We start from the raw sequence: 27,574 nt of genomic DNA, 5'->3' as shown, positions 1-27,574 counted from the left end.
ATTTGTAAAAGAGAAATCTGAAGTACAGGGAGGTTCCCTGACTTCCTCTGGTAAGTGGTAGAGCTAGGCTTCAGGAATAGGAATTACGGCTCTCAGGTCCACACTCACACAAGCCCACACAAAGAGCTTCACACCCAGAGTGCTTTCCAACACGAAGGGGTTGCTTTTTGTCCAAAACCCCTGGAGCACTTTACCTCCATTTTACTTTGCACTATGGTTATTCAATTTATCTTCTCTATTAGACTTTAAGTTGCAGAATCAATGTCAGGTATGCATCTCTGCAATGTCCTTAGCCTAAAAGATACTTAGCAAACACTAGTTGAACAGAGTACCTAGGGTGTGGGTCGTTAAGTCACTAGGGAGTCTGGGGCCATGAGTATGGAAGGGAGAAGCAGGAAAAGAAGAATTTGGATGAAGACCCAGAGGAAGGGCAGTGTGCTGGATGCGGCGAGGCCAAGGGTGAATCGAGGGTTGGGAAGGAGGTGTCGGTTCATTTTGTTACATGAAGCAGAAGCATATCGGAAGAGAACAGTAACCAAGAGGCCGTTGGTGCCCTTGAACAGCACAACAAATGATGGGCAGGAGCCAGAATGCCAGGGGTTGAGTGGAAAGTGGTGGGAGGTGGAGCTGCTTGGTGCAGACCCCTCCTGTCATACATTTGGTATCAACAGGAGAGATGGGGTAGTAGAAGCAAAGTTGGGGTGAGGTCTTCCACGTGTGTCTGTATGAGGGAAAATGAGTAGAAGGGGCGAGAGTGAAGAGTCAAGGGAAAGGGTTGGTTTTGGGAGCCAGTCCCAGAGGACGGAGGAAAGCAAGAGGTTAAGATCACAGGTGAAAGGTTGACCTTGGAGAGGGTCTCTGAGACAGAGGAAAAAGGGGAATATGGGCCCAGATGCCTCATCTATGAAATGAGGGTGTTTTCCCCTGTACCCCCTTCATGGTTACCATGGATGTATTGGGTTAAATAGTTTGCCCCCCAGAGTTATTTCCACTCAGAACCTCAGAATGTGACCTTATTTGGAAATAGGGCCTTTGCAGATGTAACTAATCAAGTCAAGATGAGGTCACACTAGATTAGGGCGACCTTCATCCAGTGACTGGTGTCCTTATAAGAAGAGGGAAATTTGGACATGGACAGAGGGAGGGAAAAGCCTGTGAAGACAGACACAGAGATGGGCCCTGCCAACACCTTCCTCTTGGACTTCTGGCCTCCAGAACGGTGCTAGGATAAATTTCTGTTGCCTTAAGCCCCCCAGTTTGCAGTAATTTGTACAGCAGCCCCAGGGAGCTAATACAGTGGGGAACACATGAGATGCATTTGAAAGTAGCGGGAAATGTATACTTGCTATCAAATGTGTGGCATTTTTCGTCAAAGTCATCACAAAAGGGAAAGTCAGGCAGCGCTGCATGGACCTGGCCTAGCCGAGGCGAGGGGTGGTTGTGAGGGAATTCAAAGTTCCCACCTTTGAAAGTGCTTTCCCTTGCTTGGAGGTTTTCTCCTGTATTATGCGTAGACTCTGGATTTAGGTGATTAAAAAAACATTTTTTTTTTTTTTAACCTTACTGGTTACCTGCAGCCTTGGTAGAAGCAGTTTATCTGCTTCACTTTTAGATTTTGAAAGAGCCATGGGTGGGGCTCCAGTTCCTGCACTTTACCTGCCTTCCTTCAGGGAGGGTGGCATTTGCGAGAAATGCCCCTGGTCAGGCCGTTTTGCATTTCCAAATGGAAGTGTTGAAACTCCTAACAGCCAAAGCACTTGCTGCCTTAATCTTCCAGCTTGTATTAAGATAAATTTAAAATACTTTCTCCACATTTAAACTGACTGCTAACTTCAGCTTTTCTTTACTTGAGTAAGTGCAAACCCTTTGCAACCATTTTTTATCATCATCGTCACCATCTTCCTCTTCATTGTGACATCAGTATGGTGGGGACATTGACTCTCACTTGTCCCCCCGATGGAAGAGAGCAGTGGAATCAAACTCCCAATCACCAGAAAATCCCCAACATTTTCTCAGCTTGTGTATTTACCTGCATGTTTTCTGAGGCTCCTTTGGACTTTACTGTTCTGGAATTTTCCCTGATTTGGGAGGTGAGGCAATAGGGTCACAGGTGAAATGACTCAGCTCTCAAGGGCAGGAGAGGAACTGACCCCTGACGCTTGTGTGCTGGGTGCATGATACGGGCTCCCATGTTCTTCTCAGTTGGCCAGAACCATAGCCCCATGCTGGTCCATGGAAGGTGCTGGAAGGTGCATGGAAGGCAGGGTCTGGTTTCTTCGTGGTGCACCCACTGAAAGCCCCAGGTGGGCCTTTGCTCCAGGCGCAGGAGCAGTGCCCCACGGCTGGGGGTCGTGGAGACTCGGACAGGTAGAGAGACGCAGGAGCAGCTGCCCTGTGGCAGGACCACCTCGTGCTGCACTGGGGAATCTCAGAAGACCTGTGCTTGACAGAATGCCACGCTGGTAGGGGCGCGTGGGCTGTGGAGCCAGCCAGAGCCGACTCTGCCATGGGGTAGTTATGCAACCACGGTGGGCCTCTCTGAGCCTCAGTTTCCTCATCTAAAATAGACGTAATAATGCATAACTCCTAGGAGTTGTTGGAAGAAGGTGTCTATTAGGTGCCTGCTCCCAGTAGGCTGATCGTTCCTCTGAGTGCCCCCTCCCATCACCCCTAGCAAATGATCTACTTGTCCTGTAGGCCCAAATTATTTCCTAGCGATGAATTAGCCGCTGTTGGAGGGATGCTTCCTGGGGTTACTTCAGCTGCCTGAACAGCTCCAGCCTGCCCTGGGCTTAATGCTTCACTCTTCTGTGCTGGCAGAAGTGGAAAAGCAGAGAATTTAGCCCGGGAACGGTGACCAGTGTGGGCAGGGCAGTCAGCCTGGATCCGTTCCATTGGCGTCATTAGCATCAGACGTTTTTGGTTGTCACCTAAATTCGGCTTCTTCGTTGGAACTCTAGAGGCACATTTCCAACAACTGTCTGGAAACAGAAAGTGATGCAGGGAAGAAAACCAGATGCCAGCTTCCCCCGCTGTTTGGACGGGGCTCTGTAAATGGAAACATCTGACAATACCGTCCAAGGGCACGCACGTCCATCTCAAAGCTGGCGCGTGCGTCGCGGGGAGGGGGAATGGATGGCTCACACGTGCTCTGACGTTGACCTTGAATATTTTAGTTTGCAGAAATTTGACATTAGGGACTTCCCTGGCGGTCCAGTGGTTAAGACTCCATGCCTCCTCTGCAGGGGGCACGGGTTTGATCCCTGGTCAGCGAGCAAAGATCCCGCATGCTGCACGGCACAGCCAAAAAAAAAAAAAAAAATTTTCCACCAACACTATGAAAAACCAAATCAGAGACCTAAGGACTGGTGGCCAGAAATTAAATATTTTAAAAATAAAATATATGGAGACTGAATTGCTGAAGCAGTGGCTTGTTCTGAGGCTTCCTGGGATGTGAGCTAGAGAGAAGGTTTATTGGACAGAGCCTTCTCTGGGGATCAATTCTGAACGACTCTTACATACTGGCAGTTTGAAAAGGAGAGGAAAAAAGTTATTTGAAAGAACTTATTTAGCAGACAGAGCCAATATCCTGTGTTTTCTGGAAGCCACCTTGTGTTTCAGCTCCAGTGAATGTGGATCTCTTTCGGATCTTTATGGGAAGCTTGAATACACTGGAGAGGCTGAGGGTGCTGTTAAAACCCCCCAGCCTGGGGCTTCCCTGTGGTCCAGCGGTTAAGACGTCACCTTCCAAGGCAGGGGGTGCGGGTTCGATCCCTGGTCACGGAGCTAAGATCCCACATGCCTCGGGGCCGAAAAACCAAAACATAAAACAGAAGCAATACTGTAACAAATTCAATAAAGACTTTAAAAATGGTCCACATCAAAAAAATCTTAAAAAAAAAACCCCAAAAACCAAAACCCCGACCTCTGCTACCCCAGCCTCGCCATCCATTCTGAGGACTTGATTGTCTTCTGAAAGATGATACATGATGGTGCTGCTTCTTTCTTGGGACTGTCAGCCCAGATGCCAGGTCCCCCACTCTCTGTGCTCAGGAGCGAGAAGCTCACACTCCCCGATCCACCCCAAGTGATCCCTGATTGAATTCCTTCTGAAGAAACCCCTTCCCAGCCCTTACGAACCACTGAGGGCTGCTGTTCCTTCCCTGTCCTGTTCGAGGCCCCTGCAGCTGGTGTGCATTTGCCTACTTAGAAAACTCAGCCACTTTGCCCAAGCGAGTTGGCATTATTGCCGTCGTGCCCCCAGCTCCCTTCCAGAGGCCTCCCAGTTCAAAGCCGAGTGTTTTCTGCGCTTTGCTTCCCCTCTGGGAATTGCACAGGAGTTCCTGCAGAGCAGGGGCCCACCCCAGCCCATCCTCCCACCAGATAGACAGACATCAGGAGTGATCTCCCGGAAAGCCAGTCCTCGCCCGTTCTCCTGGGAATCCTGGAGAATCACGTAAGAAGCAGCAAGCACTTGGCATGGGTCCAGCTCCCTGCTGGGTTGCTGTGAGTTCTAAAGCCCAGCTGATTTCCATGGTAATTTTTCTGCTGCACCCCACCTATTGACTGCTTTCCAGTAGAGAGGGAAGGACCTGGGCTGGAGAAGCTGGGGGTAGGGGTGGAGGCTGGTAAAGGATGAAGAACACAGGCACAGCTTGTCCCAGGGACCAGAGGCCTCCCCAGCTTCAGAAGCTGCTGCCGGAGGCCCGCTGCGACCCGGATGACATGTGCTGGAAGGCAGCCGGCCCGAGAGAATCATCCCTGCCCGCACCTGGAGGCCATTCCCGGGCTGGCGTTTCTCTGGCACTCAGAGTGAGCAGAGCCCATTTGGTCGTTCGTCAGCCAAGACGGAAGAGTCATGATGAGCCGATTTATAGAGCATACAGAGTGTTATGGCACGAAGGCCCAGGTTGTTCTGTGATCCATGTGCACCTTCCTGTTTGGGTTTGTTTGTCATTTGTTTTCTCGCCATCCACCGAGAAATGTATTTATCACTACAGCTTTCATAATGTGGCGGTCTGCTTTCATCTGTTACAGCACAATGCTCCTATTTCAATGCAATTGAAGCAGCGGGTGGGGGAGTTGGAAATGGATAGCATCCCACTTAGGACTCTGGATGGGGCACTCCAGACACGAATTATCCCAGCTTAATGCCTCAAGGCATTGGGGTTTCCCCTGGGCATGAGGACGAGGAGTATCTTCACGGCTTCTTGTAATATTGCTGGCCAGGGTCCCGAGCTATTTCGTGCCCACCTTTCTCCAAAAGCTCAGAAATACCTTTGGGGTCTCTTTGGAGCTGGTTGCAGGAGATATTGGTAGTAATGAGTATTTGGCTTTTGTAATCCTTTCTCTGCTCCATGCCAGCAGCCTCATGCTTCCCACCTGTTAAAGAGTGCAAGGGTACCACTGGCAGGCATTTCGCAGGGGAAACACAGTTGAGCCCCAAGCCCAGAGTAATCCAGGCTTCCCTCATTTCTGTGCAGATGGCACCAGTTAATCCTGGGTGCCCATCAGAGGAGGTGCCTGAGGAGATCACTGCTGAACAAGCTCTCCCTAGAAGTACAAATGGCTGGGATTCTCGGATGGGGGCAGGGGAGGCAGGTGGAGGCGAGCCCCAGGTGGTGGGGGATTCCTTCGTGGGTTTGTGGATGGGGCTGTGCTCTTCAGCCTGGTCTGACCCCCCCTGGGGGTTTATACTCTTGCCCACTTGCTGAGCGTAGGCGTTTGGGGCTACACTGTGTTTCTCCCGGGAGCAGGCAAGGAGGGAAACTCAACAGCTCTCATAAATCCTTGTGAAACTGCAGAGATGGGCAGTCACCTTGAAGGACAGTGGACTCAGGCCCCCAGAACTGGACTGCGCCGATGGAAGCTGTCCATGGGACAAGAGAGAGCGTCAGAGGGACAGGCCGTCTTGGCCAGCAGCCAGCTCATACATGGTCCGTGGTGAGACCAGCCCTGTGGAGAAAGGGCTGCCTTGGCCTCCTCTGCCCAAAGGCTTAAACATAGAAGCCACCTGCTCTCCTTCGGTTTCCCAAAGAAAATGTTCCAAATCATACAGCTTTCTGGTCCCTGGAGTAGTGATTTCTTGTCAGACGTTAATAAATTTTCATTTTATCCCCGTGCCTTATGAACTTGGTTAAAGGGAAGACAGCCACTCCCTGACTCTGCCATCACTCCCTGCAGGTGAGGACCAGCCCTGCCTGGGTAGAATCACGGGGCAGTGACTCTGGGGGTTCTTTCCCTAATGGCCTCTGAGGCCAAGGCCCTTGGTCACAGGTTTGCCCCACAGCTTCCCTCCACACTTGACCTGGTCTCCAAGGTCATTCTGGTGTCGACTTTCCTCCCCTCATACCCCGCCTCCATCTGGCTGCCTGGCCAATCATCACATGTGGGCAGGGGCACGGGCCAATCGTCGCGTGTGAGCGGGGACACGGGCCAATCACCGCGTATGGGCTGGGGCACGGGCTGGGCTAGCAGTCGTCTTCCAGGTGTCAAACGCTGGCTCTAGCATTTACCCATCATGTGACCGTGAGCAGCTATTTAAGTCCTTTCTGCTTTGGTTTTCTATCAGTAAAACCAGGATCGTAGTGGCACCTCCCTCTCTGGGGGTTGGAGATGTACACATGTGGGGCAGCACGTGTCCAGCGCTTGGAGCGGCGCGTGGCTCACACATGTGCTCAGTGTCATCAGGGGGCCCACGGATCTCCACGTAAGATCTTTCGGTCAGCGGCCCAAGACTGAGAACTAAACCCCTCTACGCGTTTTCACGAGCTGACTTCTTCCTTTCAACCAGACTGTAGCTCCTTCAGGGGAGGGTTCGCTGTATGTTTCTTTCCAGTCTGCACCATGGAGTCTGGCAGCGCCCTAGTGCACGCTGGCTGATTGAATGGCTGGTGGTACTGTGAATCGGGGGTGTAGGTTAAGAAGTCTTTTCCAAATTACTTCCAGGTGTTCGTCATTTCAACATCACATAGCCACACAGGAAAAGGCCCACTGTGTGATATTTATTCATCTATTCAACAAATACTTATTGAGTGCTTGCCATGGCATGGTCCTAGTTCCTAGGGATTCAGAAGTGAACCAGACAGATAATATCCATGGCCTCGTGTAGCTTACTAGCAGCAGGGGAGACTGACACAATGGACAGATACAATCCAGGAGGTGATCGGTGCCTCTTAAGAAGGCAGGGTGTATTAGTTACCAATGTTTGGGTAACAAATTACTCCAAAACTCAGAAGCTTACAACAGCCATATTTATTCCTAACCATTTGTGTGGGCTGGGGATCCAGGCATGGTTTAGCTGGGTCCTCCAGCTCGGGGTGTCTCCCAAGACTGCAGGCCAGGTGACAGTCAGGGCTGCGGTCATCTCCAGGGCCAACTGGGCCCAGATCCTCCAAGCTCACTCACATGGTTGTTGGGAGAATTCAGTTTCTCATGAGCTGTTGGACTGAGGGCTTCAGTTCATCACTAGTTGTTTGCTGGATGCCACCTCAGTTCTCTGCCATGTGGACCTCTGCAGATCACACTCACAACACATCAACACATTTGGCAAGTGAGAAGAGCCAAAGGGAGTGAGCCTTCTAGGACCCTTGACTACAAGTCTTTTGTACCAGTCTTCTGAGTGAGGAAGGTGCTATTAGGAACTCCGCCTTACAGATGGAAAATGAGCCACAGAGAGATTAAGTATTTTGCCCAAGCTTATGCAGCTAGTAAGTGGCAGGGCCAGGGTTTGGCCTCATGCTATTTGGCCCCAGCATCCGTGCTCCTACTTATCTCGTTGTACCATTGTTCCACTTTCAGTCTTCCAGACAAGAAAAGATGGTTGTTCAGTTACTTTAGCAGCAGTGGAGGTGGTGAGAAGTGAGCTGACAGGGGGTGCATTTTGAAGATATTGTTGGTAGAACTTGTTGATAACTTGGATGTGGGTTAAGGGGAAAGAAAAATATGAAGATGATTCCCAAGTTGCAGCCTGAGCAGCTGGATGAAGGATGGTGCCATTAACGGACATAGAAAATCATAGGAGAGGAGAGGGCTTCGGGGGAAAATCAAGAGGTATGTTTCAGCCACATTAAATGCAACACCCAAGTGTGGATGTTGAGTAAGCTATTGGATATATAATCTGGAGTTCAGGGGAGCAGTCAGACCAGAGATGCAGACTTTTGTAGGCATCAGCCATGGGTGACCACCCAGGGAAAGTGTACAGAGGAGAGAAAATGACCAAAGACTGAGGCCCTATGACACCTAAAACATTTAGCAGTCTGGGAGAAATAGGGAGAGCCAGCAGAGGAAAAGGAGACAAAGGGAATCATGAGGCAGAGGAGAACCAGGAAAGCATGATGACCTGGACACCAAGTGAAGAGGAACTCTGAAGAGGAAGTGGTTAGCTTTGCCAAATGCCTGATGGGGGTATGATTGGGACGGGGATGGAGGATCAATGGGAAAAGAAACTGCAGAACTGTATGTTCAGAAAGATCCTAATTTTGCAAAAACAATTTCTCCCCCCTAAAAAAAGCTCTTTTTGATTTTGATTATTAAATCTGTAGACCAATTTCAATCTATGAACATGGTATACTCTAGATATTATGGAACTTATGTTGTAGGGAGTCTGGATTGTGTTGTTTTCTGTAAAGCATGTTGATTTTTGTTCTGACAGATGACTTGGTTCTACTGTTTTGATATGGTTGGTCTATTTTGGTTTTGCCCTTAGTTGAATGCTCTGCTGTTTATGCAAGGATGTGGTCCTTCCTCTTAAGCCTGGGCTTCCTGGAGTCTTAAGTGAATGCTACAGGTACCCAGTGAGGGTTCTCACATCTGGCTGGGCCATAATTCAAGGTCCCCCAACCCTGCGTGACCTCCAGTTTCGCTGTTTAGCCTTCAGTGCTATAGTATCTAGAGTCTTGCCCTGCATATGGGCAGCTCTGCCCTCAACCAGGTACCCCCCAGGAACCTCCAAACAGACTTCTGCAGACTTCCTTCTACACAGCTCCCTTCTCTCCAGGGCTCAGACCTGCAAATTCTACCTGCTTCGGCAGCCCCAAATTCTGATTTTTGCCTTCTCTGATCAGGGAGGCTGCTGTGCCCAGCTTGGACCCCACCTCCTTGCGTAATGGTCCAGAAATTCGGCAGATGTAGGGCTCACCTTGTGTGTTCTCTTTCTTATGGGATCACAGTCCTGAACTGCCTGTCATCCAGTGCCTGCAAAGAGTAGCCTCAGGTATTTTCATCGAGTTTTATGGCTGTTTCCAGGAGGAGGGCAGGTCCAGCTTCAGTCCCTTCATTGTGGCTGGAAGCTGAGTTGCTTTGATTTAATGTCTACTGTTTCCTCCCATCCCCTGCACCAGATCGTCACCCTTATGGGCAACAGTTCTGTATGTGTTTGCAGCGTGATACAGAGCAGTCCTTTTCATTGAAAGAAAATCATCAGACAATTTGCAATCTGAAATAAACAAAGACCATTGTAAAGATGTGGTGGTTGCACTTTTAGGCTGGTGTCTGTAGGGAACTTGCAGGGGCGGGTTCTCAAGGAAGACTCTATGGAATGTGGTTGGACAGAGAGCTCCAGGGCTGAGGACTGGGTGGACTTCCCGAGGGGGAGGTGCAGGGCGAGAGCCAAGGAAACATGGCAGGGGTCCTGGGTGCAGCTCTGAGGGCTGAATTCCTCCTCAGCATTCCCCAGAGATGCATGGTCCCCCCGCCCCAACCCAGGATGCTCCCTTGCAACAGACCTCCCCTGTTCCTTATATCAAAGCTACTTTCTGCTCTAGAAAGGCCACTGACAAGTTCTGCCCAGGGTCCCTGGGGTGGCCAGGAATGGATTTTCAGCTTGGAGGGACAATGATTGTCTTTTCCCTGACTGTGAATTGAAACGGGACCGGTAGCTCTCTCTGACCTGGTGCATGTCACCCTCTCTCCTGGGGGGTCTGTTCACACAGGTACCTCCCTCCATCTACAGTCTTGGGATTCCTGTGACTTGCTACAGGGGAAATTCTAGAGCTTTGTGCCCAAATGGCCCTTCTGGAGTACCAGAAGTCTGTTGCATATTTCATCACTTCTATCTGAAGGATGTTTTATAGATGTCTCAATACATTCTACAATAGATACGTATTAAATTGTTTATCCAGCAAACTTTTATTAAGCACCTAAGATGTGCCAGGCATTGTGCTAGGTTCTGGAACCCCCAAATCCCTGACCTAGGGCCTCAGAAATGCACTCAGGGACAGTCTTGGAGAGAAGGGTGAGTCTGGACTCATGCACTGAGATAGAGAACACCAAAACATTCAAGACGGGCACTCCTGAGCAGTTAGCATTTGGGCCTCCCTTCCCCTCTGCTCCATTGCCAACCAGGCTCAGGGTTTCTGGATGCACAGCTGGCTTCTTCCTTCTCCAGCAGTGACCTAAGGAGGTGACTTGCTTTAACGAAGGGGCTACCGTAATAGAGTCAGATGTCTTGAGTTTGCATCTTGCCTCACTCCACTGACTTGCTGTGTGACCTTAAACAAGTACCTTCCCCTCTCTGGGACTGGCTCCTCATCTTCAAAATATCTGAAAATTTTGTTTCAAAATATGAGCTGAAGGTATAGAGACTTGGGGTCCTTACCCAGGTCATTCTGTGTGTTTATGGATTGGTCATTAAGAAGACCAATAGTAAAACTATTCTTTGTAGCAAAACAGTATATGAAACGACTTGATTTCTTTATATTAAAGGCACTCTTTACAACTAGGAATATTATTAAAACCATCTCAGCCTCTGAGCAAGAGCTTCAGATCTGGCCCTGTGACAGCATCATCAGCTGTCTCCCCCACCCCCTTATGACAATCCTGCCTGTGACTCATAGGGACTAAGGCAGGGGGAGAAGGTGGGTGGTCTGGCCCGCCCCACTAATCCCTGCTTTCTCTGGAATTCTCCACTTGTTTATAGTCTGGGCAACTTGCCTCCTGCTGCTGCATGACTCAGACTCGGAGAGCATCCAGCCTCATCGGCAGCCAGCGGCTCCCCTGAGTCGGAAGCTGGCCATTGCGTCTGAGTCTCCTGGACCCTTCAGATAAAGCCCTACATCTCCATCCCCTCCCCGGCGGCACCACCGCAACCCCACGTGCGCCATCGAGAACACTCGTGCCAAGGACCTCGAGAGGTCCCAACCCCACCCTGGGACAGGATTTCCCACTCCTCTTAGGAATTTATTTTGTTTTGCTTTGAAATGTAAGTTTATTTCCGAGCAGGGGCAGATGCGAATTTTTTGGGGTCTGAAGCCAATACAGTTGGGGATCTTGTATAAATACAAAATAATGAACACAAAATTAGGCCTAGCATCTTGGAAGGGGTCTGTCCATGCAACACACGGGTGGTGAGGCTGGGGGCAGTCCTGAAGCTTCAGTACTGGTAGCTTCACGGTAAACCTGACTGCAGTTCTGACTCACTTAAGATCTGGAATAACTGCTCCCCACACCTTCAGTAAATTATAATTTAGGATAAAGTAAGAGAATTGCTTGCTGTATAGTTATGTTAGAATCAAGCAGCCACTGCGTAATTTAGATGTGAGCTAGTATTCTTTTAAAAAATTTTCCTTCACATAAAAGCAACAGATTGAATGTCCGATGAGTCACAAATGCCCTTCTGAAAACAACAGCATTAGAGGGGCTCACTCAGAACACGTCCTTTTCCTTCTTCCAAAGCTGCTCCTTCCGAACGCTCCTTCAGATGCTGGCACGGAATCATCCACCCCCCCCCCTTCTTTCTCCCCTTCTCCTCCTGCCCCACCCCTGCACGTGCTGCCAGCTCAGCAGACATTTAACACATCACATCCAACACCAACGTTTTTAACTACAGCAATTGTTTAAAAAATTGTCCGGAAACAGGTTGAACCAGAAAATGGAAAGATTGTCAGTCATCGGCGGGTGATAAGGGGAAGCGAATTCAAGTCCTGCTGTCAGTTGGCAACATTTCCCAACTGTCCTGGTGTAAAGTGATTCCAGAACAACTTTATTTGAAGAGTCTGTGTTGCACTCAAAGTAAATATTAATTCCCTTATGCCATAAACTTTTATTTATCATGACAGCAAGTCATAAAATTCTCTTACTAGAATATAGCTTCTAAATTGCATATCATAGATGAGATACAGCACTCATATTGGATGCTAGCAGCAATTACCCACCATCCTTTAGGCAAGTTGGTATTAAATGTGCTTTCTAAGTATGAGGCACAGTCTGAGCTTATGAAGAAAATCTTCTGTGGCTATTTTCCAGGTGCCCAGAACTACAAGGAGAGGGTGACTGAGAAGTCACACAGCAGGGGCCAGGCACAAGGATCAAAGGGTACAGAGTCCCTGGCAGTAATTCACTGAAGTGTTCTTCGCATAGTTTGGCTCTGACTTTTTCAATTACATAAATTGCTCATTAGAAGTGCCTTGTAATTGCCTTACTCTGTGGTATTGTGAAAAGTGTAGGTTCTAATTATTCTTTTTTGATTTATAGTGTGGTTTGACTTGTTCAGGGTGATGGTTTGAAAATATGGATCTGCTTTAATTGTTGTACCAAGTGAAAATAGATGACTCTCTTTATCAAATCCCTTGACTCTGTGTTTGGGGAGTACAAGGGGTCTTGTGGTTTCTCAGCCCTTGTTGGTAACCGTAGGGGGTTTGCCAGGCGGGGCCTGGGGAGAATCCCTCTCAGCCTGAACGGGCAGCACTTTGGGCTCTGCCTGACCCTGGGGTGACCTGAGCAGAGCTTGGCAGTGCTTAACCTATGGATAGATTTAATGACACCTGCCCGGAAGTCCCCTCACTTCTTCCCCACAGTATGGATAGGACAGGAAGAGCCAAAGCTCTTTCTTATCTTTGGAGGGCAGGGCAGGGACGATGGGTGCTGGGGGGCAGGAGGGGTGCTCTTGGGATCTCTGCTGCAAAGCCGTCATTCCCCTTGGCCCCCGCCCAGCCAGCTCTCACCTCCTGCAGCATCAGGCCTCCGCCTTCCCAGCCCTACCCGGAGCTCTGTAATGGGGCCGGGCTGCAGGCTTGCCCGGCCCCTGGGCCCAGCGCCATGTCATCCAATGCCTAGAATTGATGAGTTGTGAGACCAGAGCCATGGCTTCGGGGGTAAACTTCCAGGACCTGCTCTGGCTCATTTGTAGCCACTGATGAATAAAAACTCAATTAGGACGCCGGTTCTTGAAAGGCAGCTATTTTAGGACTCACTTTTGGAAAGGCAGAGGATTTCTTTTTCCAAGATGAAATTATACATTTGTCAATACAGCAGTAGCATCGACCGCTTTCTCTTGGGGGTCTCTCGTCTTACCTATTCTCCATCAGAAAGCTTTGCTCTTTGAAGCTGGGCTGGCAGTGGGTTCCCATGCATCTGGCTCATCGAGAGATGCCTCTGACCCCTCTGCATCGGCTCTCACGTGTCTTTTTTGGAACAGCTCGCCTCTCACTGACAGTAGAGGGACAGCCTGTGTGAGTCTAGGAGCGTTTTGTCACAAAGCCCCTGGCCCATGTCTCCCCCTTTTCATCACCTGTTTTATGAATGTGGCATTCTGTTCCAGGCCAGATTTCCGTGACATGAAAAATACACTAAATATGGGCTGCCACAGTAACCGTCATTAACCAACCACTAGTTGTGCCTTTATAAATTTTTACACACCGCTAAATTATAAATATGCAATGCTGAAAGTAATGAAATATGCACCTCTAATATCTGTAGTTATAAGATTTGTAGTTGTGCAAGCACATGCTATAAATTGGGAGGAGTTGGGGTACTTCCTCTGTTTCCTAGTTAGAGCCCAGGTTGGGCTTCTCCCCTGGGAGTCCCTCATGAGGGTCTTTCCTCTCAACAGGAGCCCTGCAGGTAGCACGTCTCGGGTGCTGGGCTGCCCTGGTTGGGACCTTTTTCTTTGTCTGTCATTCACATGGATTCAATAAACAAAGGTTCAATAGCATATGCCGTGTTTCTGAACTGTGCTAGGCTGGAAATCCACAGTTGAATGAGTCTGAAAATTTGCATCGTCTGTTTGAGGAGATGGACAAATTAACAAGTAATGGCAGTGCAGGGAGTGAGGCCCAGGGAGAAGGGTACCCAGGTGCTGGAGGTGACTAGGATGACTTTGAACAAACTCTGTCTCATTTTCCTCATCTGTGAGTAGGGTGTATCCTTGTCTCCTCCCTCTTGGTGCTGTTGGGGGCATTCTATGAGTTCCTGAACATAAAAGCATTTATTTAGAGCAGTTCCTGGCACAAATTAAACATGAGGTAAATGTTAACTATTATAACCACACTCATTATTACCTGATTTCTTGCTGTCTTATGCCCAAAATTAATAGCTGAGATCATGGCGAGAGCACTTTCTTTCTTGGTTAAAGAGCATGGCCTTCATTACTGCAAGGTGTGAGTGAAAGAGACATTGTATTTTCTCCAACATGAAAATATTTTCATTGTCATTGTTTTTTTGTTTTTTTTTATGCAGCTTGGAAATTTAAAGAAACATTTAAAATAATTATAAAGAGAAACAACTTATTTTGCATGTTTCATCTTATAAAATTTTCTGTTGAAGAAGTGACCTTATTTTTTTCATTGTCTTTGTTTTGATCTCAAAAGTAATTTATTATAAAAATGCAACCAGTATAAAAATGTATAGATAGTAAAAGTCCCCCCTAAATCCAGTGAACACACACACATTTTCACACACACTCTAAAAAAGTATCATTTTTAACCAGCAATATACTGTGAACTTTAAATCAACACAGATAAATATATTTTAACAGCTGTACAGTACTTCCTTGCAGGGACTTAACCTACAACATAATCTAGTTGTGTTGTTTCCAGATTTTTTTCTATCCATACTTCAATGATTATCCTTGAACAGTTTTTATGTACTTAGGATAAATTTCTAGAAGTGGTATTATAGGTTAGAGGACTTCCATATTTTTAAGATTGTTACATATTTTTTTATTAAAGATTTTTTTTTTTGAATGTGGACCATTTTTAAAGTCTTTATTGAATTTGTTACAACATTGCTTCTGTTTTATGTCTTGGTTTCTTGGCCAGGAGGCATGTGGGAATCTCAGCTCCCCGACTAGGGATCAAACACGCACCCCTCACCCCCACCTCGCATTGGAAGGCAAAGTCTCAACCACTGGACCACCAGGGAGGTCCCATATTGTTATATATTTTTAAACTATAAATTATGCAAACTTTGAAGGAATAATACAGGATAAAGAATTGAAAAGGTAGAAAAGCTATACAGTAAAAAGTAAGTCTCCCTTCCCCACTTCCCACCCTGCCTCACCCAATCAGCTCCCCAGAGGCCAACATGTTACAATTTCTCATCGATCCTTCCAGCGATGGACACTTTTTCCTTTCTTTTCTCTTGCGCAAATGTGGCATACTTCACACACATATTGCATCTTGCTTTTTCAATGTAACACTATAACTTGTATTTGATTGGTTTCCATTACTACGTAAAGAGCTGCCTCATTCTTAGTAAGTAGTATTATTGAGCAGCTACTGTGTGCCTAGCATCGTTCTAGGTGCCAAAGACAGAGTAGCCCTTTCTGATACACATTCTGGAGAGGAGAGATGGACAGTAAATTATGAGAAAATGTATATAGTATGTCAGATGGTGGTGTGCATCATTAAGAAAAATAAAGCAGAAAAAAAAGGCATAGGAAGTGGGTGCAATTTTAAATTGGGAGATTAGGAAAGACCCACTGAGAGGGTGATCCACGAATAAAGAGCTGATGGAGCAAGGGTCCCTGTGGAACTCCAGGGGAGAAGCTTTCCTTTACGACAGCAAGGAAAAGACTTGAGTTAGGAGCTGGTAGTCAACAGAATGAACGTACCACACTTGATTTAATCAACACTCTGCCGATAGATAAATGCTGAATTAAATTATATTCCAAGCAACATCATATGAAGGTGTCTGTTTCCTCACATTCTAACCTAAACATTATACTATTGTATTGTTTTATTCATGTGGTTCTGGCATATACAAGGAGTTATCCTATAGTTTTACTTTGCATTTATCTTATTAAGAAAGTTGAATGTATTTTCTTTTTCTATGAACTATGTATTCACATATTTATAAAATTTTGTATTAGATTGTTGGTCTTTTTCTTATTGTTTAGGAGAAGCTCTTTATATATTACAGAAATTAGCCCTTTTTTCTGTAATATGTATCTTAAATAATTTCTAAGTTTTTATTTGATTAAAAAACTTTATTCTACCTGTTCAAAAAACATTTTTTGAGCTTTTATATTCGAGTTTATTCTTCATTTAACTTTTAAATCACTACTATAGTTGACTATTAAAACAAACAGTAGCAAGTAGTGAGCATATTATGATTATAGTGCTTCACTCAATCACTACTGCAAATAAAATGCCAGCAGTGAGTGTTATTCACTGGCCCCATTAGGAGGTCTGACACTGAACACCAACCCGAGGATGATGTTTGTCATCCTCATATGCTTCTCCATTGTAATGGTGCTGTCTTTCCTGATTTGGATCAAAATCCACTAGTTCTACCTGGTCCATTTCATCAGTCTCTTCTACTTCCTTCCTCTCAGGTAGGAGTTTTTCCAGCAAAGAGGGTTTATCAGGGGAGAGAAAGCCATTCTCAGGAAAGCTTACCTTAAATTCAATGATTAGGTGACCCTTTTCATATGGTCTACGATAAATTGGCATGCCTTCATTTAGCACACACTTGATACCTCCATGCTTGACAATCTGACCTGGATGAGAAGTGATGACTATGGTTTGGTCGTCAAGAGTAGATATTGGCTTTTGGAAGCCACACAATGCCTCAACCAGCTGTATGTCCATACACATGAAAAGGTCTTCTCCTTGTCGAGTAAAAACAGCATGGTCCTTCTGATCTAAAACGATGATAATATCTCCTGGCTCCAGTGCTGGTTCTTGGTCTCCTTCACCATGGAATGTTATCTTCTGGCCATCTTTCATGCCTATGTCAATATGAACTTCTAGAATTTTCTTCTCTTGAACTATCTTCCTTCCATTGCAGCTTTTACATCTATCTTTAGGACTGATCTGCTCTGCATGGCCCTGGAACTCCATGCAGACAGACTGAATTTGCTGAACCATTTCAGGTCCTATTTGATGAATTATTATTTGCATTCCAGTACCTCGGCAATTGGGACAGCACTCTACTGCTCCTTTCTTACCACCTCGGCCTTCACATTTGTCACAAATCACATTCTTTTGCAGAGCTAGTTTTCTTGTTGCACCATTATATAAATCTTCTAAGGTTACTGTGAGTTGATGCACAACATTTTTACCTCTCCTTTCTCTCTGTATCCTGCCTCCTCCTCCAAAAAACATATCAAAGATGTCCATGGGGGAGCCAAAACTGCCACCTGCTCCACCTTCTTTAACTGCCTGCTCTCCTCTTTTGTCATATAATTCCCTTTTCTTTGCATCAGAGAGCACTTCATAAGCTTGGGAAATCTGTTTAAACTTCTCTCCTTCGTTTGGATTCGTATCAGGGTGGTACTTCAAGGCCAGTTTCCTGTAAGCCTTTTTCAATTCTTCTTGGGTGGCATTGGGTTTGACCCCCAAAGCATCATAATAAGTGGTTTCTTTCACCATTTCCTACAGCTGGTGAGCAGGCCGATGCTGGTGTGGGGGAGCGGGAAGGAGCAGATTGCCATGCGCAGCTCGGGCAGCCGCTGCTCCTCCGCCTTTTCACCGAGCGTTCTGGAAAGTTCCCCCCAAAACATTTAAATAGTCCAATTTATTAGTCTTTTCTTTTATGGCTTCCAAAGTGTGTGACATAGTGAAAAAATCTTTTTTCTTTTACTCTAAAATTACAAAAATCTTATTCTAGTACTTTAATTGTTTCATTTTGTTCTTACTTTAAATCTTTCATTGATTTGGAATTTATTAAGGTAGAAGAAATAGAGTCAGTATACAGTTTTTTCTTCCCCACAGAGATACTCAAGTGTCCCCAAACTATTTATTGAATTAATCCACTTTTTAACCTGTTGATGGGCACGTCCCCTCTCTGCCATATACTAAATTCCCAGTTGTATTTGGATCTATTTTGGGATGGTCTATAGTTTTTCAGTGATTTGTCTGTTTTCTCATACTCCACTGTTACACTCCAAATTATGATACATTTTCATTTTCATAGAGCAAATCCACCTTTATTACTTATCTTTTTCAGAATGTTCTTGGCAGCTCTTACTTGTTTATTTTTCTAATGAACTTTAGAATGATTGTCCAGACCTAAAAGCAAGCCCTGGTTGGTATTTTTATTGTAGTTACACCTTTACCCCACCCTGAAACCCCAGCAACCACTGATCTGTGCTCCGTTGCCATAGTTTTGTCTTTTTCACAATGTCTTACAAATGGAATCATACAGTATGGAACCTTTGAGACTGGCTTCTTTCATTCTGCGTAATGTCTTATGATTCATCCAAGTTGTTATGCTCAGTAGAATTCCACTGTGTGGATGAACCACTGTTGTTTACCCATTCACTGAATAAACTCATGTTTGCTGATTATGAACAGAGCTGCTACAAACTTTTGTGATTAGGTATTTGTGTGAACATAAGTTTTTATTTCTCTAGGGTAAATACGCAGGAGTGAGATTGTTGTGTCATATGGTAAATATTTGATTAACCTTATAAGAAACAGATAAACCACTCTTATTGTTTGGGGTTTTATTTTTTAATTTTTATTTATTTTTTAGTTATTCTACTAGATGTGTGTTGGTATTTCATTGTAGTTTTAATTTGTGTTTCTCTACTGGCTAATGATGTTAACAGCTTTTCATGTGCTTATTTGCCATTTCTATATCCTCTTTAGCAATGCTTCAGTTCAAATTTTTTGCCCATTTTTAACTGAGTTTTTTGAGTCATAAATGTGATTTGACAATTTTTGTTTTACCAGTTTGTACCTTGACTTTTCATTATCCTAAGAGTGCCTTTCACAGAACAAAAGTTTTGAAATTTCAGTGAAGTCCAATTTATCATTTTTAAAGTGTATCTTACTTTTGGTGTTTTGTCTAGGAAATCTTTGCCTAGCTCCAGGTCACAATTATTTCCCCAGTATGTTCCTTTCTAAAAATTGTATGATTTTATGTATTTAATTTAGATTATGATCCATTTTGAGTTAATTTTTATATAAAGGTTTAGGTCAAGTTTCCTATTTTTTTTTGCATATGGATAACCAATTGTTACAACACCACTTGTTGAAAAACTGTCCTTTCTCCACTGAAGTGCCTTTGCACCTTTATCAAAATCAATGAGGGTTTCTTTCTGGACTTTATATTCTGTCCATTGATCCATATGTCTATTGTTTCACCAATACCACACTGTCTTGATTACTGTAGGTTTATAATGTCTTTAAAGCATGTAGTTTAATTTCTCTAATGTGATTTTTCTTTTTCCATATTGTTCTGGCTATTCTAGTTCTTTGCTTTTGATATAAATTTATGATTCAGCTTGTCTATAGCTACAAAAATTCCTGCTGGATTTTGATTGATACTGCATTAAATCTATACATCCCTTTGCAGAGAATTTAAATCTTTCCTATGTTGAGTCTTCTCATCCATGACTGTGATGTGTATCTCCATTTATTTAGGTCTGCTTTGATTTCTTTCACCAGTATTTTGTAGTTTTCAGTATACAGATCCTGTAAAAATGTGTTAGATTTTTACCTAAGTATTGAGTTGGCCAAAAAGTTCATTTGGCTTTTTCCTTAACATCTTAAGGAAAAACCAGAATAAACTTTTTGGCTAATGCAATATTTCAAATTTTTGGAACTATTGTAAATTGTATTCAAAAAATTTTTTGGTTTCCAGTTGTTCATTGCTAGTGTATAGGAATACAATTGATTTTTACGTGTTGACCTTGTACCTGTGACCATGCTAAGATCATGTGACGTTTAAGAGTGTTAATTTTGGGGATATATTTCTTGGGATTTTTTATGTAGACGATCATGTTGTGTGAAAATAGTGACAGTTTTACTCCTTCCTTTCCAATTTATATGACTTTTATTTCTTTTTCTTGCTTTGTTGCAATGGCTAAAGCTTCCATAGAATGCTGAATAGGTGTAAGAGTCCTTGTGTAGTTCCCAGTCTTAGAGGGAAAGCTTTCAGGTTTTCACCATTAAGTATGATATTAATTGTAGGTTTTTATAAATGCCCTTCATCAGGAAGAGGAAGTTCTCTTCTATTCCTATTTTGCTGAGACTTTTTTTTCATGAATGAATGTTGAATTTTTTCAAATGCTATTTCTGCATCAATTGGTATTATCATATGGTTTTTCTTTTTTAAACTGTTAATATGGTGGATTACATTGATTTATGGATATTGAACCAGCTTTACATTCCGAGGATAAAATTCATTTGTTTATGGTATATTATCCGTTTTATATGTTGCTGAATTTGACTTGCTAATATTCTATTGAGGATTTTTGCATCTATGTCCCTGAGGGATATTGATTTGTAGTTTTCTTTGTGGTACTATCTCTGCCTGGTTTTGGTATCAAGGTGATGCTAGTCTCATAAAATAAGTTGAAGAGTGGTATCTCCTCTTCTCTTTTCAGGAAGAGATCGTGTAGAATCAATATCATTTCATCTTTAAATGTTTGGTAGAATTTGCCAGCAAAACCATCTAGGTCTAGAGAATTCTTTTTCAGAAGGTTTTAAACTACCAATTCAATTTATTTAGTAGTTAGAGAACAATTCAGGTTATCTATTTCTTCTTTTATTCCTGATATAGATAATTTTTGTCTTCTTTGTCAAGTTTGCAAGAGGTTTATTATTTTTATTTATCTTTAAAAAAAACCCAGCTTTTGGTTTCATTGATTTTCTCTGTTGTTTTTCTGTTTTCAGTTTCATTTGCAAGTCATGTTTACATTTATTATCTCCCTCGTTTGGCCTACTTTGGTTTAATTTGCTCTGACTTTACTAGTTTCTTAAGGTAGAGGTTTGTATTATTGATTTGAGAACTTTTTTCTACTCTAAGCATTTATTTAATACTATGAATTTCTCTTTAAGTATTGCTTTAGCTTCATCCTACAGATTTTGATATGCTGTATTTTAACCATTTATTTAATTGAAAATATTTTCTAATTCCTATTGAGACTTTCTCTGGATTCACCTATGGATTCACCTGTGGATTATTTAGAACAGTTTTCTTTTTAACTTCCAAGTATTGAAGATGTTTCTGTTATGGTCCTGTTATTGATTTCTGGTTTAAATCCATTACCATCAGGGAACATGCTTTGTTTTATTTCAATTCTTTTACATTTTAAGGTTTGTTTTATGACCCAACATATGGTTTTTTTGGTGAATATTCCATGTATATTTAAAAAGAATGTATATTCTGTTGTTGGGTGGAATGCTCTCTAAATATCAATTAGATTCTGTTGGTTGATATGTTATTCAGTTTTTATTAGTGTCCTTCTTGATTTTCTGTCTACTCATTCTATTTATTAGTTAGAGAATAGTATTGAAGTCTCCATTTGCAGTTGTCAATTGGTCTGTTTTCCCCTTCAGTTCTTTTGGGTTTTGCTTCATATATTTTGAAGCTCTCTTGTTAGGTGCATACACATTTGGCGTTATGTCTTCTTGGTGAATTGATCTTTTATCATTATGCAATGTTTCTCTTTATCCCTGATAATTTTCTTTGCTCTGAATCTACTTTTTCTGATAGTAATATAGTCACTGAAACTTTATTTTGCCTAGTGTTTACATAGTATATCTTCTTCCATCCTTTAAATTTTAATCTGCCCATACTGTTATAACTGAGGGGAGTTTTTGTAAACAGTATATAGGTGGGTCATATTTTTTATTATCTGTTCTGAAAATCTCTTGTCTTTTAATTTGTGCATTTAAACAATTTATATTTAATATACTTATTGGTTTGCTTTATTATTATTATTTTGTTTATTTCTTATGTTTTTGTCCTTTTGTTTTCCCTTTCCTGCCTTCTTTCGTGTTATTTGAAATTTTTTCGTGTTCTATTTTATCTATTGTATTTTTTGACTATACTCTTTGTACAGTTTTTTAGTGGTTGCTCTATGGATTACAGTATAATTCTTAGAATCAATCTACTTATAATCAATGTTTTACCATTTCAGGTAGACTATAGAAGTCCTGCCACCATATAGGTCCTTTTTCTCCTCGATTTATATTTTGTTTTATGTTAAATATATTACAACTATATACATTGAAAATCCCTCTAGAGAGTGTTACGAGTTTTGCTTTCAACCATCAAAAGATTTTTAAAGAACTCGAGAGGAAAATAGTCTTTTATATTTACCCAGATGTTTACCATTTCTGTTGCTCTTCCTTCAATACTGTTGTTCCAATTTTCCTTCTGTTATGTAATTTCCCTTCTATCTGAAGGACGTCTTTTAGCAGTTTTTTAAAGCAGGTCTGCTGGCAACTAATTGTCTTAGTTTTTCTTCATCCGATATTGGATTTATTTCTCCTTCATTCCTGAAGGGTATTTTTTTGCTATATATAGAATCTTGGGTTAATAGTTTTTTCTTTCACTGCCTAAAAAATGTTAGTTCACCTCTTTTTGGCCTCCATGATTGCTGATGAGAAATCTGGAGTCATTCAAATTTCTGTTTCCCATAACAGGGGTCAGCAGCATTTTTCTGTGTAGGGCCAGATATGAAATATTTTTGGCTTTGCAGGCCATATGGCTTTGTCACAGCTACTTAACTCTACCATTGTGACACTAAAGCAGTTATACACAATACATAAAGGGATAGTTATAGTTATGTTTCAATAAAACTTTATTTACCAAAACAGACAGTGAGATTTGGTGCATGGACCATAGTTTGCTGACCCCTGCCTATAAGTAATGTGTCACTTTTTCTTTGGCCACTTTCAAGATCTTTTTTCTTTGTCTTTAGTTTTCAGCAGTTTGATTATGATGTGTCTTACTATTTATTTATTTATTTTTTTGATGTGTCTTATTATAGATTTCTTGGATTTATCCTGTTTGTAGTTCATTCAACTTCTCAAATCTGTAAGTTTATATCTTTTGCCAAATCTGGGAAGTTTTCAACCATTATTTACTAATATATATATTTACATACATATATATACACACACACACACACCACTGTCTTTCTCATCTCCTTCCAAAACTCTAATGACACAAAAGGTAAACCAATAGTCCTACAGTTCCCTGAGGTTCTGTTTTTTCTTTTTTCAATCTTTTTCCTCTCTGTCGTTCAGACGAGTTAATTCCAATTGTTCTATCTTTAAGGTCACTTAACTCTTTTTTTTCTGAGATGTCCGTTTTGCTGTTTAACCACCCAATGAGTTTTCTATTTGGGTTTATGTTACTTTTCAGTTCTAAAATTCCCATTTATTTCTTCTTCATATTCTCTACTTATTCTCTGGTACTTTCTGTGCTTCTGTTTATTTTAAGAGTGTTTACTCTTACTTCTTGGAATAATTTTATAATAACTGTCTTTGTCAGGTAACTTCATCATCTACGTATCTTTCCCATGAAAGTTGAGATTTTTCTAGTTCTTATTATACCAGTCAATTTTGGGTTATATTCTGTACATTTCAACTATTATGGTATGAGTCTCTGGGTCTTGTTTAAATCCCAAGGGAAATGTTGGATATTTTTGCTTTAGCAGACAATCAACATAGTTGGGTTCAAGCTATAAGTTCCAACCACATTTTGTGAGTTGTGATTTCAACGTTAGTTGTTTCAAAGACTTTGTTTCCTACCAGGAACTGTCCTGTATGTGGACCGCCCAGTGGCCAGTCTGAGACAGTCTACCTCAAAGTCTTTGGCATGCTATTTAGGATCAGATCCATGTGTACACAGCTTGAGGGTGAGCCTAGGAATTCATGAACAACCTAATGGGATTCTCCCTCTCCACCATCTCCCTGGGCTTCACCTTTTCAGTCCTCTGGCCAGAAATCTGGGGCTTTACTAACCTTGCTCTGTTGGGTAGATCCGATGACTGTCTACCTCAAGGGCTACAGCCATAAGTCAGAGAGACACAGAGAGAGAGAGAGAGGGAGAGAGAAAAGCACCAGGGGTTTGCCACACCCTCTTGGGCCCACAAATATTCCTAGTGGTGATGAAGTTTCCCTTCCCTCATGGTTTTAGGCACCTATGGGCCCTGCTGTTTGTACCATCACCACCACAGAATTGCCAGGGGCCTGGGGTATAGGGAACAGAAAAAAGAAGAGTGGGACATTTCCTTTACTCTCCCTAAGTATCAGAAGCCCCCTTTGCTTCCTTCTTGAACTACAACTAGATAGGCTCTCCTGGGCTCTCTCCACATGCTAGTGCCCCATTCCTAGTTTCAGGCTGTCTTGAGTTTAGGTTCAAAGATGAGGAAGGATGGTGGTTCATAGCTGCTTCTGTAGCACTGCTAATTCTGGTTCTTCTTCCCCAGTCTGTCTGCTACTATCTCCTTTTCAGAGTCCTCGAATTGCTGTCCAGCATCGCTCTGGGTTTTATAGCTTCTTTGTGTGGTCACTTCATCTTGCCCAGAGCCAGAACTAATTCCATTCATTTTTGCTGATTTTCCAGATGCCATCCTTTCTGTCCCTTATTGTCTTTTCAGCAGGTTTGCTCTCGTTCAGTCTGTTTCCAATATGACTTCATGTCTCTAATGGCTTTATTTTGTTTTTCTACTTCTTTCCTGAGCTCTGCCTACTCTTGTTTTACTCCCCTTTGATGCCATGCTGTACCTTTCCTGAGACTGTGCTTCTCTGCTTTGAGGTTTTATTTTAAAGAGACATTTGTTTTATTAATATTTTTGAGTTCATGGTAATGTTTTTCAGCAATTTTTAGTGGCTCCATGACATTTTTCTGGTGGGTATTCTAAATCCATTTATTTCTATTTTGCTTCTACTTTTTTCTGTATTGTTATACTCATTTGATTTTGGTTCCTCTTGTTGTTCCTAAGCTTTCTTTGAAGGAATTTCCTAAAGGGGACAGTCCAAGGCAGTGTTTCTGGTTAGCAGGAATTTCCCCCGAATCACAGTCAAGGTCCTTACCACAGGGAGTTGAATGTTTCCATGAACCTTTACTTCTCCCCAGCCAATAGAAATAAGAAGTTTCAGGGATGCTATCAATTCAATGTCTTCTATCCTCTTCTCTGACCTTCTCCCACATCCAGTTCTCTGGACCAGCCTTGAACCCTGGCAGTTCTCTGATGCCAGTCTGTTATCCTGTTTCCTTTGTCCCAAACATAAGTGGATTGGTTTTGCACCTCAGGGCATGTGCTCTCTGTTGTGATTAATTAAACTCTGCAGGCTTTGCCTGATCTGCAGTTGAAGACATCCTCTTTAAGCATCTTCCTCTAACCCTGTTGGATCTTCTTGCATTGGGCAGCCCTTCTTCAGACACTGTATATAGGAGAGTGGAGATATTTTCTGGATACCAAGCTTAGAGTTTGGATTGAAGGGGATAATATCATATTTACTCCATATTATTATAACCAGAGTTTGGGTAGGCTCATTTTGATACACATTATCAAGTTGCCCTCAAGAATCTTAGATGTCCTTACAATTTTTAAAAATAAATTTAACCTGATGTTCTAGGGAAGAAGTATGTGGGGAGACAGTAAATATGAAAAAACAGAAAGACAGGCTGGGAAGGTGAGCTGCTTAGCTGTAGCCATCTGTCATTCTTGGGTAGGCAGTTAGGAAGCAGGGCAGGGAATCATATGAGGGCAGAGAGAGCTGTTGGAGACAACAAATGACCACTTAATTAAAGTATTCCATGCTCTGAAGGCATTTTTTTTTGTCAGGAATATGAACTCCCACTCAGAGCAGGCTGGGCAATGAACCCAAATATTCCCGAGAGGGGATTATTTGCAAGGACAAGAAGCTTGTTCTCTTGGGAGGGATCCATTCCCAGGGATGGACAGCGTAGATCCTGGCATCTGCCTTCTAGTTGCTTGTGTCCCTTGGTGCTGTTCTCTAGTTGGGACCCCCACGAATCTGTTCCTCTCCACATGTATGGCAGCTCTTCCTGTACTAGAAGCCAGAGTGCTTCAACAGAAGGCTTTCCCAACAGCAGCTCCTTGTGTGCCAGCTCTGGAGAGGATGGCCAACCATGGTGCTCCCTGGACAGAACCCTATGTGGGTCAAAGACTACAGCTCCCAGGACCAGACAGGGACCTGGGGGGCTGGTCTGTGCACAGGGGTAGTGTGTATCCGCGGCGCTGTCCATGGTTCGCCTAGTTTATGGTGCTGTCCATGGTCCTCAACCAAAATTTCCAGCTAAGGCATTGTTGTTTCTTTTAATCATGGCACCCAGGTGTCTTTTAGACGTTTGCTCCCAATAATTCTTAACCAAATGAATGAATAGGCTGTGAGTGAAGTGAAAAAGGAAAGAGTGAGAAAGAAAGAGAGTTGTGCTTTTAAATTATCATAGAGCAAATGGAATCCTGACTTAGGTTTCACAATTTAGGTAGCTGATACGGTGTGCTATTGACAAACCTTTCACATTTCTAACAGTTACATATTTCTCCCTCTGGGATATAACTAATTCTACCCCACTCCCAATTCTACACTTATGGGGCTGAGGTCCAGGCACACTCCCAGAAAGCCTAAAGTACTTTGCTGTACCTCTGAGATCTGACCCACAGGGAACCTAGCCCTCCTTCCAAGTCCCAGAGAGCATCCCCAAGTTTTAATCACCCTGAGACTCTCTCTAGCTGAAGGGCAGACATGACCTTGAGACATCTATAAGAGGAATGATTAGATTCAGAGAAAGAGAGGCCAAGGGCGAGGATGTTGAAGGGGTTTTGGACCTGTGGGTCAGTGATGGGTGTCATTGAGCACAAAGAGGGAATAAGAAGATGCTCGAAGGTTCAATGTCATTGCTCCCTCTCCTGGAAAGCAATCAGCAGCTGCTGACTTACAGAGCAGCACTGGGGCCAAGGTTCATGTTGAATCTACCCACACACCCTAGGACTCCAAGCTGCCCAAGAGGGGGACCTTCAGGACTTGGAGCTGCAGACAGTTTATCTCTGTTGTCAGCTCAGGATTTTTGTCTGGGTATGAATGATTAAATGAGATAATACCTGTGAAGTATTTAGCATAAGGTCTAACACACAGAAAGTACTCAATACGTGGTGTCTATTATTGTTACTTTGGTTATTATTACTTACACCTTTTATAGAGCTCTTTGTGGCTTTACTATTATTTCTAAATATTAACAACAATTCTGTTCATTCATTCAGTCACAGACCTTTTTTTAAAAATTTTATTTATTTATTTATAGCTGTGTTGGGTCTTCGTTTCTGTGTGAGGGCTTTCTCTAGTTGCGGCAAGTGGGGGCCACTCTTCATCGCGGTGCGCGGGCCTCTCTCTTTGCAGAGCACAAGCTCCAGAGGCGCAGGCTCAGCAATTGTGGCTCACGGGCCTAGTTGCTCCGCGACATGTGGGATCTTCCCAGACCAGGGCTCGAACCCGTGTCCCCTGCATTGGCAGGCAGATTCTCAACCACTGCACCACCAGGGAAGCCCTCAGTCACAGAGCTTTTTATGCCAAGCATTCTGCTAGGCTGGTGGATACAGAACTGAAAGGCATGGTCCCTTGTTCTCAAGGAGTTCACCATT

At 43.4% G+C, this 27,574-nt stretch overlaps 1 protein-coding gene and 1 pseudogene across 13 annotated transcripts in view; one reads left to right on the top strand and one right to left on the bottom strand.

Moving 5' to 3' along the window:
* Positions 1 to 27,574, top strand: part of CAMTA1 (calmodulin binding transcription activator 1) — an 891,439-nt gene that overhangs the window by 467,898 nt on the left and 395,967 nt on the right. The gene's annotated exons all lie outside the window — the stretch shown is intronic.
* On the bottom strand, positions 11,068 to 27,287 carry LOC309628064 (dnaJ homolog subfamily A member 1 pseudogene; annotated as a pseudogene). Its single transcript has one exon. The product of its transcript is annotated as a dnaJ homolog subfamily A member 1 pseudogene (transcript).

Source organism: Balaenoptera borealis (genome assembly GCF_965194805.1).
Source record: "Balaenoptera borealis genome assembly, chromosome: 1".
In the NCBI taxonomy this organism is placed as follows: domain Eukaryota; kingdom Metazoa; phylum Chordata; class Mammalia; order Artiodactyla; family Balaenopteridae; genus Balaenoptera; species Balaenoptera borealis.
The sequence above is the reverse complement of the archived record's forward strand: the minus strand, read 5'-3'. Positions and strand labels throughout refer to the sequence as shown.